Source organism: Cajanus cajan, chromosome 10 (assembly GCF_000230855.2).
Source record: "Cajanus cajan strain Asha chromosome 10, NIPB_CcT2T_4, whole genome shotgun sequence".
Taxonomy (NCBI): domain Eukaryota; kingdom Viridiplantae; phylum Streptophyta; class Magnoliopsida; order Fabales; family Fabaceae; genus Cajanus; species Cajanus cajan.
The window spans coordinates 33,958,303-33,969,755 of NC_138526.1; the positions used below are offsets into that span (position 1 = coordinate 33,958,303).

General features: G+C 28.8%; 1 long non-coding RNA gene across 3 annotated transcripts; it reads right to left on the reverse strand.

Annotated features, from left to right (window-relative positions):
- Nucleotides 1-203: 203 nt before the first annotated feature.
- Nucleotides 204-6,167, reverse strand: LOC145952908 (uncharacterized). 3 transcript variants are annotated; one of them, XR_014430404.1, is made up of 7 exons: nt 5,538-6,167; nt 5,340-5,399; nt 4,710-4,771; nt 3,148-4,051; nt 2,301-2,499; nt 2,092-2,152; nt 204-726 (listed from the first exon to the last, which is right to left on the reverse strand). It is a non-coding gene; the product is annotated as an uncharacterized LOC145952908 (long non-coding RNA). The 3 variants fall into 3 exon arrangements; XR_014430403.1 differs by having other exon boundaries at nt 210-738; nt 2,301-2,443; nt 5,538-6,157; XR_014430402.1 differs by having other exon boundaries at nt 211-726; nt 2,301-2,443; nt 5,538-6,157.
- Between the last annotated feature and the right edge of the window lie 5,286 nt (nt 6,168-11,453).

Genomic DNA, 11,453 nt, shown 5'->3' on the forward strand with positions numbered 1-11,453 from the left:
TAGCCATGGTTAGGCAACCATGATTATTTTTGAATCATGTTAGCTTAACTTGCTCCATAAGCTACCTAGTTCTATATAAGCCTACTTTTTTTATTCTCATGACACTTTTAAGTAAACAATTGAATTAATTTATGAAAATTCTCTCAAAGATTGTGACACCCTCTACCCCAATATTAATACACAATAAATGTAAACAATAATTTTTTTTTCTTCTTTTTGAGTAAATAAAATCTTTCATAGTTAATAACATCTTTCATGGATAAAACAAATGTCTCAAATATCACAAGGTAGAAGGTTCACATCCGTAATTCATAAACCATAAAAAGTCAACATGTAAGTATCAAAACTCAAGAAATCATAAAAAAAATAATAAAGGAAATATAGATTAATTCTAGTAAAGGTGGAAGTGCCTCCTAGTTAGGAATTAATTTATAACTTCCAAATCATGTAATAAAAATATAACAAAGATGCACACTTTGGCCTTTCATCAAGAACATTCAAAATTACAATTCTCAACATACACTCTCCTTGGATTCAATCGCTGCAACTATAGACTTCATCTACATTATACCTTCGCTAGAAATTACAAAAGAAAAGAAACTAAGGTTTTTAAAACAATAACATCCTAAACTAAGCCTAGCTATGTCCCAATGTCACATATCCTATCAGAGCATGCCCAACTGAATCCTTAAGTCTCATCACCAACATCCTCATGATGATGATCACCTGCAACATAATCTAAACATGTATAAGAATAACAAGGGAGTGAGAAACATCTTACTCTAATTCAGATGTAGTAATAAATGTTAAGCAACGCACACACAGTCATAACAATTACCACACAAGTTACACATCACCAATCATAACTCTTAAGTTATAAATACATTAGAATACATATACATTCACTTATTATGCAATAATGCCATGAACTCGACTCATAAATGCATGCATGTGGCACCATACGAAAGTTCACATTTCTCATTGTTGGTATGCTGCATAGTAACATACCTGGGCACGTTTATTCATGAATACATTACTAGTGACCAAAGGTACACCTAAAATATCTCAGTACATCACTAGTATGCGGCCTAAGCGGCACACCTGGAATAAATCATTTCATCACATCATTTCATCACTGGTGACCCAAGGTACACCTAGAATACATCATTTCATCACTGGTATGTGGCATATATAAGCGGCACACTTGGAATAAGTCATTTCATTACACAGCTTGTTACATCACTGGTATCACTACAAGAAAAATCAGCATTATCTACGGAAAAAATCCGTAGATAATGATGAAAATCCGTAGATAACTGATAATTATCTACGGATTATCTACGGAAAAAAATCCGTAGATAATAAGGTCGTAGATAACATTATCTACGGAAAATTTTCCGTAGATAACGTTATCTACGGATTTTATCTACGGATATAGAATTTATCTACGGATGCGTTTATCTACGGAATATATCTACGGATGCATTTATCTACGGAAATTTCCGTAGGTAACTTTCCTACGGAAATTTTCGTAGGTAACTTACCTACGGAAATTTCCGTAGGTAAGTTATCTACGGAAATTTCTGTAGGTAACTTACCCTAAACCCTAAACCTATAAAACAATTCCGGTCTTCCTATTTTTAATTAGGCAATTCTGGTTTCCCAATTTTGATCCAACCATCAAAATATCTAACAACTCAGATTCGCCACAGATTAAAACAAAATAAAAAAAACAAAAAAAAACAACAATTTCTCTTCGATTATCAACACAACTACACAAGCACCAGCAACACAACTCGAAAACAAGATCCAATCAGAAAAAAAATGTAACAAAAAATTGCATAACAATAATTAAAAATGAAAACCAGCACCAAAATATCTAATAGCAACTCAGATTCAAAACAGTCAAACAATTCAAATCAAATAAAATAAAAAAAATAAAATCCACTTCATCAATCCACTTCAACAATCAACACAATTACACAAGCACCAGCAACAAAACTCGAAAACAAAATGCAATCAGAAAAAAAAATGCAGCAGAAAATTGCATAACAATAATGAAAAAAAAAGTGTGTATAATTGTATAAGTACCTGACGAGTTGTATATACGAGGAAACCGATGAGGAATAGTACTCTGGTTTAGAAGGTGAAACTGCGAGAATGAGATATTGACATTATGCACAAAACAAAACTGAACAATTGCAATCAAGTTCACAAAAGACACAAAACAAAAGTAAAAAAAAAAAACAAATTCTGGGGTGATGACAACTGCATTTTCAAGGACTCTTACTGCACGTAACTGATGGGAAAATCAGAAGCGACATGATGTCTGTCTAGTGAGATGTAATCAAAATCACACACCAGTTTTTTTTTTCCCCATTTCTAATATCATGAACATCAGATTATTCCACATTGGCCTCCTTGAACAGCAAGCCTCCTATCACTAAAGTATATGTGCAAAAGAGGGATATGGACTGTGAGAAATCAACAACATTGATCCTGCACAGTTAAAGTTATATGTACAAATGAAAATGGATAGTGATTTATATACAAATTCTGGTTTCTTCTAATTCTAATACTTTTATAGTGATCAATCTAAATATTACTTTCTCATGATCCTGAATATTGTAACCAACATTAATTTAGCTATTAAACATTGATTTTCCAACACCCAATTGTAACCAACATGTGTCAATTCGAGTCAAAAAGATTTGGGTCTCTTAAACATTTGTTATTAGGTTCAATTCTGGCAAAAATACCATATGGGAGGGCTCCTGTTTTATCCTAAAGGTATATCAAGGACTAATTAAGGAGGTAGCAAGTGGAAATTACTATTCTTTCTAGCACCATATATAATACTAAGAAGAAACAACACACTCCTGTGCAACTAGAAAGTTAAAAATGACAATTCTGGAATCTGGAGGATTTATGTTTCTAGAAAAAATAAAATTATAAGTTCTCCCACCTTGGCAACATCCAAAGATGTATATTGATTGACCTATTTGTCACACTATTCTATATTAACAGCTGAAATCACCAAAAAATAATGTTTAACACTATACTACCATGATCTAAAAGAACTTAAGATCATTTCCGGTTAGATGCCTCAATCAAATTAACAAATTGGGAATGGAAATTTTCACATACCAAAAGTTGGTATTCTGTTTGAGAAATCCTGCGACCTCCTTTTATTGCAAAGTGAGCACAACTACAATACTTTCCTTTTCAAGAAGTGTATGAGCAACTTAATGAATCCCCTTTAAGATTGATGAACTGTTTCTGTGTTTAGGACTCTCAAGCGCCTTAGTCTACCTAGCATACTCCCACCTCAACTGGCTAAGCTACCTTTTCTCCAAGAAGTGTATGAGCAACTTAAATACGTTACTTATAGTTTCTTACTGAAAAAAAAATTGTAATGAGTTTTCACAAATTGATTTGGTTTCTTTCCAGATATAAACATTTTAAATAGTTCAGTGACTCTTTGATTTTAGAATTTCCAAAAAATTTCCTTATGTGGACAGAGATTTTGCATTCAATTGGTTCACTGGTTCTATTCCAAATGAATGGGCTTCAATGAAATTAGCTTCAATGTGAGTCTGAATCTTTTCCAACTACTGCAAGCATTTAATAAATTCTTATAATTATTTAAAAAATAAGTATAAATGATTTTTACATTACATACTTTTTACTTTTATTTCCTTAACTCATTTTAGGAGTACTTATTATCATTTTGCTTTGTATATCATGGATTCTTCAAGAATTGGAGCAGTACAAATTAAGGGAATGATTGAGTTATAAAAATTGAAAGAGAACAGAATAACTAATAAGGACAAATGAACTGCTTCAAAATAGTTCCAAAAAACAGTATCAGACAAGATAAACATCAAAATTCAATTTGATTCTGTTCATACAAGATAAAATTGTCCTACCACAAGTAATTATAGTCTAATTGAATTTCCTGAACATAAAAGTATCTTCACAAACTTACCTTGCATTTTTGCTTGTTCAGCATATAAGTTCCACCGTACACACCACTCAAACGTGCAAATGCCTTAAGGAAATCAAAGAATAAGTTAGTTCCTGAGGGTGATGATTCCATACTTTTAGCTTAATGGCTTTGAACTAGAAAATTAAGTATAAATTAATAGTCTGGTTTTTTATTGGCTATGAAATTACAATTTTAATTAAGTATTAAGTGAATTGGATAGGAGACGTAGTGCAGAAAGAACAAAAGAAGAGTACCAACTCATTTGAATTCGTGAGGTATGCCAAATTTTGGAGGCATTGGGGAGTGGGACCCATCTAAGAAATTATTTTCAAGGGTTGAGAGAGAGAGGTGGAAAGGGTTTGTTTTCCATTCTGTTTACAACAATTTATATTGCATAGCTTTAAACATACAAAGAACCTGGCAGGTTTTATGATAGTAACTCCATTCTTTTTGTTTCCAGACAGATACGAGGGTCAAAGTTTTCCAAGAATACCAATTAAAGAATTATCATATTCACATAAGAGGCCAATTTTATTTTTTTTATCGAATTGCCAGAGTATGCTGGACTCATTCGTGTGATTCTCAGAGAAAGTTACCAATTATAAATGTTCATTTGGATGTAATAATGTAATAATACAATTTATGGAAGAGAGCCTAGTCCTAATGTTTCTATAGTAGCAGGGATAAATACAATATTAAAGTAATTGAATCCTGCATTTACCTTTGGGTTCTTTGAAGCGATTCAAATCTTGTTTTCAGCTTCAACTATTCACGGTAGCTGCTCTGCTACAAATTAAAAATAAAAAGAATTGCAAGATGAAACAATAGTAAAGAAAAACTAATACATATTGTGATGTAATTATTTATAGTTTTCTATATGAACATAGAGACAGCAGAAAACATAAACATTAATAGACAAGATATATTTATCTACGACCATAAGAAAAATAAGAAGCTCTATAAGCTAAAACTAGTTTATGCATACATTAAAAATAAGACTTTGCAGAAGCTAATAAGAAAAACCTTCTTAAAATTAGCATATGCATAAACTAATTTTAGCTTTTCTTTCTTATTTTTCTTTTCGTAAAGTACTTTTCTGCAGAAATCTATCCAATTAGACCTTTAGAGTCCGATCGAATACAAACTAGGACTTCTTTTAAAATCTTCTCTACTAAAAAAAGCTCTTTAATTTTAGCAGATAATAAACTCTTGAAAGTTGTTACATGTTTGTATCCAACAAGACTTTTATTATATTTACTTATAAATGTTTGTAAAGAAGTTTATCCAAACATGCAGTAAAACTTAAAAGAGTTCAATTGCAGGCAAAGATAAACAGAGACAAGAAAGGCACCTGTTTTTGGCGATTCAATATATCAACATTGGAAGACCTGTCCAACAACATTGAAAGAACCTGCCCAATTTTTTTATTTATTTTATTGTTTTAAGAAAACACCAGCATGATCAAAACACAAAGCAACAAAAATACAACACCACTGAAATCCAGAGACAAGACAAGACAAAGGAATCAAGGAACATGAACAAGAACAACCTCGATCCGACCATTGGCAGCAGCTACATGCAGAGGAGAGAGCCCGTGATGACCAGTGGTGTGTTCGAAGAGAGTTAGGAACTGAAATTAACTGAAAATGTAACTGAAATGTAAAACATAAAATTAATTAACATCTTAGAAGGCAGAAATGGACATTGAGATGCATAAAATAAGAAAGGGGGAAGTCGTAATTTAGTGAATGGGTATCTTGACTCCTAAAAACTAAAAGATATTTGTGAAACATTGTAATGCTATTCGATTTTGCATGAGAGTTCCTTGATTTTGACCCACAAAAATGCAAATATTACTTCACACTGCACACGACTCCACCTGGAACATCAAACTTACTGAGAAGAAGTGCCGCCAAGATGCAGAGTGCTTCAAGAAGGAGGTGCTTCAAGGAGATGCATCAAGGAGGTGCTTCAAGGAGGAGATGCAGAGTTAGGGATTAGGGATTACGGACTTCAAGTGAAACGCGGGACTTTCGTTTTCCAATTTGTATGTTTATAATAATAATATCCGTTTTAAATTTTAAATTTTAAATTGTAAATTATAAATTACAAATTATAAATTTATAAATCTTTTAAAAATAAGATAATCAAATTTAACTTAAAAAATATTAAATAAATTATATGAATTATTATATAATATAAGAAATATTTATAATTAATATAAATAGAAATGTAAATTATTAATTGTTATATTAGTTTTTATTTGTTAAAAAAATTCAATCTTTAATTTGTTTCTTACGTTTAATAAAGTAAAACTGAATTCATATTTTCTTTATGTTTTCCATTAAATATGGTACACAAAATTTAAAGCTATTCATTATTCTAAAATATATTTTAATTAAAAATAATTTTTTAGTAAATAAAAAGTATTATAATAAATAATTAAACTAAAAAAGAATAAATTTTATAATGATTATTTTTTTTAATGATGTTAAATTAAATATTTTAATTATTTTATAAAAAAAAATGTTTTACCTACGAAATTTATCTACGAAATTTTTTCCGTAGATAATTTCCAGTTATCTACGGAAATATCCGTAGATTTTATCTATGGAAATATCCGTAGATAACTGAAATTATCTACGAAAAAAATTCCGTAGATAATATTCCGTAGAAAATTAAATATTATCTACGGAAAATATTCCGTAGATAATATTCCGTAGATAATTAAATGTTATCTACGGAAAAATTTTCGTAGATAATATTCCGTAGATAATAATAATTTTTCTTGTAGTGTATGTGGCCTAAACGGCACACCTGGAGTTATATATGTATATGATGCATGTCATACATTCACTATTTCATTAACTCAACCTTTCACTTATCATGAAATTTCATTTTTTACCTCATAAGGTTCACACAGGAATTCACAGAGCACTTTAGTTCATATTAAAATTTATCTATTTTCAAAATTAATCACATATTCATTCGTCATCTCCAACAAGGAACACAATAGAGTAATCAGAAAGTAAAACAGAACACATTCATACTTTTCATGTTCCTAGAAAGATGCATCAGGCAAGGGATTAGGGGCCAATCCGACTACCCAACAATTATTCTCACATCCCCGAGCAAGGTTTCTCACTCCCCCCTTATCTCAATAAGCAGGAGCTGAAACTAGAGCAGAACCTTGCTAATCTCCTCCTCTAAATTCCCCTTGGTCTTTATAAGGTTTAGAAGAAGAAGAAGTCAGAAGTGAATAGTATGATTTGAAATTAAGCCTGAGCCTCCTATTTATAGGCATTAGGGGTCGCCGGAACGGCTCGTTCTCAAAACCGGAACGGCCCGTTCTAGACCCATCCGTTATATGTAAAATTTACAACTAGAATGACCCGTTCTCAAAATCAGAACGACTCGTTCTGTGGTTGATTTTAACACACATTAATCATAATTAGAACGACCCGTTTCTAACTTAGGATTTTAGGCCATTGTATTATTCTGGAACGGCCCGTTCCACTTTTTGGAACGCCGTTCTAGGCCTAAAACAAACAGAATTTACTTTTTTCATAAATATTTAAATTATTAAAAAAATCTCTAAAATGTTCTATAAAATTCCTTTAATTAATTAAAATAACTATAAGAAAATAAGTTCCATAAATATAAAAATAAAAATAATTAACTATTGTATTAGTAAAAAATTCGGGATGTTACAAAGATCACTTGATTGTCTAAGGATAAATTCTCTCGTTGTATCCTTTTATCAAGGAAATCCTCCTTATGGCAAGAATACCATTTCTTGCTTATCCTTTCACTTGAAAGGTGGGGTGTGCCTCTCATCTCTATTCTTAGCTGTATATATATTAGTATATTAATATTTTGGTCATGGAAGGAGTTTAAGAAGCTTGGAAGCATCCTTTGAGAATTTAGATACAAATTCACCATGGTGTTTCCATATATCTATCATTCTACATTCATCCCTCAACAAAGACTATTCATCTCATTCAAATTATATCAATCATAAAATAAGACTTATGCAACTGCGTGTACTTGATTCTATATGCATATGGTGCTTATCTCCATCATAAGCTCAAGGCAGCCTAGGAGTTATGGAATGAAATAGTCACATGCCCAACACTGAGGAATCAAAGAGCTCTTTGGGACCAACTCGCTCAACGAGATCTAGATTACGCTAGGTCATCTCCTCTACAAAACGAAATCAAAATGACGCTAGACAAGGCACCCCTCACCTAGAACAGAGAAGTTACGGACCCCTTTGACATCTTTGCACCCAACGTGACTCTCCCAACGTCCAATGTGAGAAAAGGGTTCACCATGATCGACGCATTGAAGGCGTGCTCGACGTAGATTTTGCGCTTCGTAGAATTGCGAGCTACATGATCCAGGGTCCTCCAAACCCATCCACACACCTCTAACTGTCTTTTCTCGATTCAATCAGTAAAATGACTTTATAATAAACATAGAACAGACATATATCATCAATTTACACAACTTCATCCAATTTCATAAGAAACTTGAAATTTATATTTAATTAAGATGATATATAGAAAAAATTTGCCACATGTATAACAAACAAAAGCATTATATTAATGACAATTGCACTCTCCTTGAAACTACACTGTATCATACCTTGAACTTAAGACTGTTTTTATTATGTTTTATTTCTTTGAGTTTTTTAAAAGTCGCGTTTTCGTCTTTGTTTATAAACTTGTTTTCGTTATTTATTAATTGAAGTTTTATTCAATAATTTAAGATGTGTGAACTCTTTTATAATATGCAATAAAAAATTATTTAATTTAATCTTTACTAAATAAATGTATATTCGTGATAATTTCATAATAAACACTTTAAATTAAAGAGTAAAAGTATCACAAAGTAACCACTTTATTTTAATGTTTTAAAGCGCTGTGGTTGTCCTAGACAAAAGTTTAACATCTGTAATGGCAAATGCAATTCTGAATTGAATCACATATTCCTTTTGCTGATGGTCCGCGAAAATATTTACAATCAAGGTCACAACCAACCCCTTTCGAACCACAGCTACTGTCATACAATATTTCTTGACAAACTTTTGCTTTTGATAGTTGCATCTGATTTCCTGCACAACATATACCTAATTAGTCAATTAGTAAAAGAAGAAAAATTGTAAAGTGTATATTATTAACTAGAACCAATATTTTCAATTTGTGAAAAGTAGTGCACACCAAAACAAATGGAAAGAACAAGCATGATAACTGAAAAATAATACAGGAACTTCATATCTGTTTTGAAAAATACTGCCTAAGCTTCTAATAGTGAAATTTTGTGCAATGGAAGTGTTTGAACAATAAAATAATGGTTAGAAAGTATTAATGTATTATATATATTAATTATAGAATACGGGTTAGTCAAAGATTTTGATTAAAAATTTATTCTATAATAATAGGTAAATTGTATTGAGAAACAATAATAATAATAATAATAATTATTATTATTATTATTATTATGACTAACCTTTTGAATTTTTCAAATGGATGCTTTTCAATTTTTAATTGGTTAGTATTCAAACTTTGACTAAAAGAAATTATTGATTTATACTTACACACCTTTATAGTGATAATTTTAATTTAGTGTAGGTTAAATTTCTATCTACATATAATTAATGTAAGCAAATTCTTAATTTGAAAGGAAGATTTTAAGAGAGTAATTATATTTTTATGAATTTAAAATGTTATATATTATTTAAAATATTTTAAATGAAATATAAGATAAAATTATCTTCTTTCATTACAATATATGCGTGAATTTATGTTAATTAGTATATATGGGTATGCATGAAGTGTCTTTCTTAAGTTAGTTTTTTTATTTTTATTTTAAATTCTAAAATTTAATAATAATAAAATAAACTATACTTTTTTATCATATAAAATAAAAAGACTCACATATGAATTTAAAAAATATGATTTCTAACTTATTAATGGACTATTTAACGTTATTAATGTAAAATAAACTTTTAAATAAATTAATAGATCAAGTAAAACTTTTAAAAATGTTATAGACCAAATCTATAATAAAAATAATATATGATATATAATAGATCAGACTTAAATTTTAATTTTATAGAACATGTCCAACATATATATTTAAAGTTTAACTTGACCTTATTTATTCCCATCTATAGTCATCACCAATGTTTATTTTAGGAAACCATCAATTTTTTTTTATAAATAAAATGGTCATTGAAACCAAATTTTGAGTTTAAAAGTTGCTTATGTATATGAAATATACACTTGCAACGTCCGGTCTAAGACAATTACTTTATAATTAGTTATTAATAAAAATATTTATAATATTTTAAAATATTTATCTTGTCCAAAAATATGATTGAAAAATAATGACAACAAAACAGAGAAGTTTATTAATTTATTTAATTATTTATATTTTCTTTATTTGACAAAGAGTAAAGTTTAATTTTTAATTTTCTAAGGATTCAACATATCTAATGGAGAATCAAAGTTTAATGGTTATATTAAGAAAAAAAAAAGTGTTGATATTTTTAATTAAATTTTGCTTTTATTACATTTATGATTTGAGTTGTTACCATTCATATATCCTAAAATATAAAATTGATATAGAGATACATAAAAGTTAGAGTTAATCACCTATATACTATCAGTGTAAAATTTTTTTACACTCGCAACCAATCGTATCTTTTAATAGTGTCATGTCAATTGCTTATTTAATAAAATAAAAATAAAATAAAATATATTAAAAAATATGATCGGTTGTCAGTGTAAAAAACTTTACACTGACAGTGTATTGATGATTAACTTTAAAAGTTAATTCATTAAAATATTTTAATTACAATTATTATTATTGTTATTTTGGTATAGAGATTTATTCTTTATTTAATGTTTTTATTTTGGAGAAAATGTTTAAAGACATTAAATTGTCATACCCTCGTGTCTTGAAACGAATGTCACACCTAAGAGGAATTCTATAGTACCCATATTATTTAAGAGGGTACCGGTACAGTTGTAATTATAATTTTATTTTATATTTCATATTTTCAATAATTTATTTAAATAATATTTATAATATTTTATTCTTTTATTTTTTAAATTATTTAATCATTTTATTTTTATTTTATATGTTTTTTTTTATTTTATTTGTAATAATAATATTATTATATATTTAAATAGTTTAATTTTAAGAATTTTTAGGTATATTTTTGTCTTTCCACTTTAAATTTTTGAATTTCTATATTACAATTTTAATAATTTTTTATTTCTATTATTTATTATTTATTTTCTTTTTTTAATGTTTAGGCTTTAGGATTTATTTATATAATGTTTATGGTATTTTATTCTTTCATCTTTTAAAATTATTTAGTCATTTTATTTTTATTTTATATGTTCTAATTTTCTTTTTAATAATATTATTATATATTTAAATAGTTTAATTTCAA